This window comes from Populus alba, chromosome 6 (assembly GCF_005239225.2).
Source record: "Populus alba chromosome 6, ASM523922v2, whole genome shotgun sequence".
NCBI lineage: Eukaryota > Viridiplantae > Streptophyta > Magnoliopsida > Malpighiales > Salicaceae > Populus > Populus alba.
In genome coordinates, this window is record NC_133289.1 from 19,428,404 (window position 1) to 19,436,250 (window position 7,847).

The 7,847-nt window shown below is 36.6% G+C and overlaps 1 non-coding gene across 1 annotated transcript; it reads left to right on the top strand.

The window, feature by feature from the left end:
• Positions 1 to 2,356: 2,356 nt before the first annotated feature.
• Positions 2,357 to 2,495, top strand: LOC118030892 (small nucleolar RNA Z247). Its single transcript, XR_004684410.1, has one exon. It is a non-coding gene; the product is annotated as a small nucleolar RNA Z247 (small nucleolar RNA).
• Positions 2,496 to 7,847: the final 5,352 nt, after the last annotated feature.

Genomic DNA, 7,847 nt, shown 5'->3' on the forward strand with positions numbered 1-7,847 from the left:
TTATTTGGATTATTTCACTCACATGATTTGGGATGCAGAATTTAGTTGTCTTGTTTGGTTTTTGGTTTGCTTTGTGTGTTTTTATTTTTGGTTTTTTTTTTTTATGTATTGACTTTTTTTTAAATTTCATTATTCTACTTTGAATTTGTTTTGAAATAAATTTCAGTGTTTTTATGTGTTTTATTTTTTATTAACTTATCTTGTATCATGTCCTAACTTGCATATTTGTTATGTTCACTTAAGTTGGATTAGATCTTTTTATTTTTTGTTCTCTTACATTTTATCGATTGGAATCTTAATTTTGTCATCTCTTTTGTTTTTTCTAATATTTGTATTTACCGTAATTCTTTTTTGTTTAGAATTGGACTATTTATTGTTGTTATCCATTTTTTTTATTATCTAATTAATTATACAAGCATTTGTTGATCAATCGGGTATATACCCCAGGCTATGGTTTTTTTTTTTAAACACGCTTGCATTACTCTAATATTTTTTCTTACTCATAACAATATATATATATATATATATATATATATATATATATATATATTCTGACCTGAAGCGACAGCCCACAAATCTAGTATTTAATCAAATTAAAAGCGATGTCTTTATTGATTTTTTTTTTCCTTTTGGTGTTTCTAATTAACGCCTCATAATTCCAAACACACAAGGCAATGCAAGAGGGCGTTGCGTAAAAATAAGTTCATAAACAAGTACACTTAGTTTAAATGCATATGTACATTATTTGCATAAAATCCGATCTCAAAGATATTTAATATTAGATGGTTAAATCACCCTCTTAAACAAGAAGAAGTATGTAGATAACCATCTAGGTGGTGGCCCAGTGATAAGAGCTTGGGACCAAGAGGTTTGCTTCCTCTGTGGTCTCAGGTTCGAGCTCTAGATTGCTCATATGATGGCCACTGGAGGCTTACATGGTCGTTAACTTCAGGGCCCGTGGGATTAGTCGAGGTGTGCGCAAGCTGATCCGGACATCCACGTTAAACTAAGAAAAAAGAAGAAGAAGAAGTCTGTAGATGACTTGGTGGAGACAAAATATGAGAACAGAATTTTCAGAATATTGTAGATGAGAAGTTCTTTAGATGGATACTACGGAGAAACACTGTTAAAGTGATCATTGTAGATGAGAAGTTCTCTACTTCTGGCACTGATTGTTCAAATAACCAAGGCATGGAGAGTTTAAAATACAATCTCCATTCTTCTTTCTGCATGCAGGTGGTAGCATTTTGAATTCCCAAGCTGAAATTTGCTTGGTGACGAAGATAGCAATGTGTGGAGCATATATATATATGTTCTAAGAATCCTCCCTAAGAGGTTCTCTACAAAACAACAATCTTTCCTTGCTGCTCTTGTAGTCTGCTCAAGAGGTTAAAAGGGTCCCGCTCTCTTTGAATAGTAGTAAGGCCCCTGTTCTTTCAAGTCTGCCTGCGACCTAGTTAGCGATGTTCTATTGGATTCCTTCCGAGCTGGTAAAATGTTGAAAGCTGTGGAAGAACAGGTCAACATGACCAGTTCAAATGAAGATAAAGATTCAAAAGTTTAAAACATCTGCAACATATATTTTATCTGTAAATCAGTTAGTTAAGCATGCAATCTACTTTTGAATTCAAATCAGATAATGTATAGGATAAGTTTGTTATTCTGTAATCTATTTAAACAACTTTGTAATTCACAAATGAATGCAACAAAACGAATTACTCAAACAACATAGCTTCTTCTCATTCTACATGGTATCAGTCAGCCATTAAAAGACTAACGTCTGATCCTATTTCCTTTCTTTTCTCCTATTCATTTTTTTTTTCTTCTCGCATCTGATGGCTTCTTCTTCTTCAACTACTCTTCCCCACATTGCTTCCCCGTTCTCTGTCCCCTCTCTTTCCCATTTATCCCTTTCCCTCAGTGTCAAACTCAATCATTCAAATTATCCTGTTTGGAAAGCTCAGGCCCTCCCATATTTCCGTGGTCAAGGTGTCTTTGGCTATCTTGATGGCACCATTCTGATGCCTCCAAAGGAGCTAGATGCTCCTCATCCCACTACAGGCGATATCACTAGGATCCCAAATCCAGCATATGAACATTGGCTTCGTCAGGATTCTTTAATCCTTGCCATCATCAATACTTCTCTTACTGAGGATGTTCTCTCTCTCAGGTTATGTCATATACCACATCCAAAGATGTATGACTTGCTCTTCAACAAAATTTTTCTTCCATTTCACGTGCTAAGGCTGTTCAACTTCGTACTCAGCTTGCTACTGCCCGAAAAGGTGCTATGAATGCTAAGGATTATTTTCTTTCAATCAATCAAATGTCAGATGAACTTGCACTTGCTGGCCAACCTCTCAACTCTGATGAAATTCTTACTTATATCCTTGCTGGTCTTGGTCAGGAGTATGACTCCTTAGTCTCTACAATTACCTCTCGTTCTGATGTTGTCACCTTGGAGGAACTTTATTCTTTGCTTCTTATTACTGAGTCACGGATCAATCAGCATCATGACACCATTCAGGTTACTGCTTCTGTGAATATGGCCACCAGACATCCTCCTTCATTCCAATCTTGCCCTGGTAACATTTATCCTTCCTCTAACCGAGGTCGCACTAGTTCCTATCGTGGAAGGAGTTGCGGTGGTCGCTCAACCACCCGTGATCAAGGAGCCTTTAGCTCTCTTATTTGTCAGGTATGTGTCAAACCGGGTCATCATGCCTTGAAATGCTATCATCGTTTTGATCTCTCTTACCAGGATCAATCAACTCAACGTCCACCTTATGCTTTTCTTGCTGCTCGCCATCAACATGCTGCTCACGAGTGGCATCCTGATACCGGAGCCACCCATCATCTTACAATGATATGAACAACATTCATCTTTAAACTGAGGACTATGATGGTCACAATCATATTCAAGTAGCAAATGGTGTAGGTTTGGAAATTACTCACAGTGGTACCTCCACTTTATCTTCCCCGTCCAACTCTTTTGCTCTCAATCAAATACTGTTAGTTCCTGATATTAAAAAAAATCTTCTTTCCGTCCATCGTTTCTGTCAAGATAACAATGTTTTCTTTGAGTTTTATGCCTCTTTTTTTCTTGTGAAGGACTACTTGGGGAACATCCTGCATCGGGGTCCACTTCGTAATGGCCTTTACAATTTTTCATTGTCGCTTGCTCGTCTTCAGCCGCAAGCTCTTTCTAGTATTAAAATTTCTGCTACTTTGTGGCATCGGCGCCTTGGCCATGCTTCTTTCCCAGTCATTAATAAAGCTGTTTCCTTTCCAATTACCAATAATACCAATTCTATTTGCTCTCATTGTCAAATGGCCAAAAGCCATGCTTTGCCTTTTTCTAATTCACATATCTCTGTTTCGAATCCATTAGAATTATTATATTCAGATGTTTGGGGGCCAGCACCCATTTTCTCAACTACAGGTGCCCGTTATTACATAAGTTTTTTAGATGATTCCATCAATTTTTTATGGTTGTTCCCTTTAAAACTCAAATCTGATGCCTTACCAATTTTTCAAAAATTTCAAGCTGCTGTTGAACGTCAATTCAATACTAAAATAAAAGCCATCCAAACTGACTGGGATGGAGAATACCGCAGCTTGCATAATTTTTTACAAACTCAAGGCATTGCTCATCGAGTAACCTGCCCTTATACGCACCAACAAGCTGGTGCTATTGAAAGATGTCATTGTCAAATTGTTGAGGTTGGCCTTGCCTTACTTGCTCACTCCCATCTACCAAATATTTTTTGGGAAGATGCTTTCTTAACTGCTGTTTATATAATTAATCGTTTGCCCACTCTCGTTTTGCAGCACAAATCCCCTTATGAAATGGTCAATAAATCCAAACCTGATTTCAATTTTTTACGAGTGTTTGGTTGTGCCTGCTGGCCCTACTTACGTCCATATAATAAACATAAAATGGATTTTCGTTCCAAAACGTGTGTCTTCCTCGGTTATAGTATTAGTCATCGGGGGTATAAATATTTAGATGTCTCCACTGGTAAAATATATGCTTCCCGTCATGTTGTTTTTGATGAGTCACTCTTTCCTTATGCTTCCCTACAAACTATTGTTCCTTCCATTCATGATCCTCCTGTTATTCTTCCTTCTAATCTTCAGTTATCAAATGCTCGGTCCAGTTTTTCTACAGGTTCTAATTTTCCACCTGCAGCACCATTTCCACTGAATATGGCACCACCATCACAGCCTTCGTTTGATTCTGGTGTTACTGCAGAAACTTCTGCTCACGGTCCCTCTCCAAATCACACTGCTGTTGATATACCCCCTCCCTCCTTGGCTTCTGTTCCTCCATCTCAACCTCACAACACACACCATATGACTACCCGCAGCAAAAATAATATCCATAAACCCAAACTACTTTCAGACTCCCATATCAGATACCCTCTCCCAAAAGCTCTTATGGCTACTGTCACTACAAATGATCGTGAACCATCCTGTTATTCTGAGGCTGTAAAACATTCCATTTGGAGAGATGCTATGAACACCGAGTTTGATGCTTTATTGCGGAATGGAACTTGGACATTGATTCCTTCTCCCCCTGCTGCCAATATTATTGGTTCCAAATGGGTGTATCGCATTAAAAGAAAAGCTGATGGCGGTATTGAACGTTTCAAAGCTCGGCTCGTCGCTAAAGGTTTTCATCAACAGGAGGGTGTTGATTTTTTGAAAACTTTCAATCCTGTTGTAAAACCTACAACAGTCCGGATGGTTTTATCAGTTGCTATATCTCGTAATTGGCATCTTTGTCAAATCGATGTCCACAATGCCTTTTTACATGGCCTTTTGAATGAGGATGTTTACATGGCTCAACCTCCCGGTTTTCTTCATCCTCAATATCCACACCATGTCTGTAAACTTCATAAATCTATATATGGTCTTCGTCAAGCACCACGGGCGTGGTTCTCTCGCTTAACTGACAGGTTGCAGGCCATTGGTTTCAAAGGCAGTCAAGCTGATCACTTACTTTATGTTTATCACCATAGTTCCATTCTTCTTTATTTTCTCATATATGTCGATGACATTATCTTAGCAGGTGCTGATCTCAATTTTATTAATCATGTGATAAGCCTATTGCAGTCTGACTTTCCAATCAAAAATTTGGATGCTCTCAGTTTCTTCCTTGGCGTTGAAGCTATTCGGAGTGATGAAGGACTTTATTTGTCTCAACGCCGCTACATACTTGATCTTCTTCTTCGCAGCAAGATGGACAAGTCCAGACCTTCTGTTACACCTATGTCCACATCCCAAGTCTTAAACAGATCAGATGGTGCTTCCTTTCATGATCCACATTTATATCGAAGTATTGTGGGAGGCCTTCAATATCTTTCTTTCACGAGGCCAGAGCTTGCATTTGCTATTCATAAAGTCAATAAATATATGCATGATCCGAAAGAACCTCATTGGGTGGCAGTTAAACGAATCTTGCGATACTTGAAAGAAACTATCTCCTATGCTCTTTTAATTCAACCTGATCAACTTCTTCAACTTCAAACCTTTAGTGATGCTGATTGGGCATCAGATCAGGATGATAGAAGATCAATTGGTGCTTATTGTGTCTATCTTGGCAAAAAACTTAATCTCATGGAGTTGTAAACAACAACCAACTATTGCACGTAGCAGCACCGAGGCAGAGTACAAGGCTTTAGCAAATGCTGCTGCAGAAATTCAATGGCTTAAAACTCTACTTTCAGATCTTCATATCTTAACTGTACATCCTCCCATTCTTTGGTGTGACAACATTGGAGCCACTTATCTCACAAGTAATCCTCTCTTCCATGCACGTACAAAACATATTGAAATAGATTTTCATTATGTCCGTGATCAGGTTCTCAATGGTCATTTAACAGTTCGGCTCATTTCTACAAAGGACCAATATGCAGATGCTCTTACAAAGCCCTTGCCTTCTCAGCGTTTTAAACTTCTACGTGACAATCTCAGGGTTCACTCTTTACCCCTTCGATTGCGGGGGCATGTGGAAGAACAGGTCAACATGACCAGTTCAAATGAAGATAAAGATTCAAAAGTTTAAAACATCTGCAACATATATTTTATCTGCAAATCAGTTAGTTAAGCATGCAATCTACTTTTGAATTCAAATCAGATAATGTATAGGATAAGTTTGTGATTCTGTAATCTATTTAAACAACTCTGTAATTCACAAATGAATGCAATAAAACGAATTACTCAAACAACAGAGCTTCTTCTCATTCTACAAAAGCCATCAATTCCACTACTATCACTCTTGTTGCTAAGGTTGCAAATGCGAGAAAAGTAGTGGTTTTTAGACCTATCTACTGCTGCAGCCTGCACAACTCTCTATAAATCTTGCAGATGAAAATTTGTCTTTATTTCATTGCTAGACAGAATCAACCAGCTTTGTACAAGATACGAGAAGTGGAGAGAATGTTTTTAGAGCTCGATATTCAATCTGTAAATTGGCTACATGCTTGTATCTCCACCACCAGCTTTTCAGTGATTATTAATGGCAGTCTTCGAGGTCATTTCAATGGCGAGAAGGGTTTGAGAAAAGGTGACCGTGACCCGTTGAAATCTTATATATTTGTGGTCGTGATGGAAGTCCTATCGTGCTCGTTGAATGTTGCTGCTGCGCGCTAAAGGAAGTCTCCCTTGCCATCCAAGGTGTAAGAAAGTCTTTTTCAACTCATCTCTGTTTTGCTAGTGACCTCGTGTTTTTTGCTGCTGGAAATGTGAATGCCTTAACTCTGTGGTTACTGTTTTTTATCAGTTCTACTCATTATATGGTCTAATATTCAATCCTTCAAAATGTGAGGTTTTTTTTGGTGCTGGAACTGTTGCACAAATAGACAGCGTTGCACGATTTAAAATTAGGAGATTGCCTGTAAAGCATCACAGGAAAACGTGTTTTGCATCGTGGTACAGTATTTTAAACAAATTTTGACTTATTTTTTTTTATTATTTTAACGTGTTGGTATCAAAAAATTTTAAAAAATAATAAAAAAATTATTTTTAATATATTTTTCAAAAAAAATATACTTAAAAAAAACATTTATCGCATTTCTAAATAAGCATTAATTAAAAAAAATGAAATTAGGCATATGTAATGAAAAATCTATGGTATAATACATTATTTTTAAAATACTTAATTTTATTTATCTACATCTTACTCAATAAAAAACCCAATAAAATTTTATATATTATAAAAGGAAAGCATAACAATGCATGGTACAAAAAATAAAATTAACTAAAAAATATATTTATTTAAAACAAAAAAGCTCATGCATCAGTTTACCAGAATGGAAGAAACTCGCTATAGAGTTCGAGTTTAAACTACTATCCTCCATCACAAATATTTTTGTGTGTGGATCACTTCATCATAAATCTTTAACACTTTTGTAAATGTCTTTTCATTATGAATCCATAATATAACACTTTTATGCAGGTTTCTCCGTCATGAATTCCTAATACAATAACTTTGTGTAGATTGTCTCATCATAGACCCTTAATACAACACCTTTATAAGTGGTTCCATCATGGGTCCTACCACCAGGATTTTCTATAATAATTGACAATGATAAAAATATCACACTAATTTCTAAAACATTCCTTTCCTGAAATAGAACCTCTTCATCCCCTTATGAATGAGCACATCATGTTCTATAATTTTTTTCAATTATTGTTATTCGACAACTAACAATAATTATGGATTTATAATACAATACTTTTATAACGAGTATCTTATCATCAGTTTTATCACCATAATATTCAATAACAACAATTAACTCAAACAAAAATAATACACTAGTTCCTAGATGTTTTTTCTACAC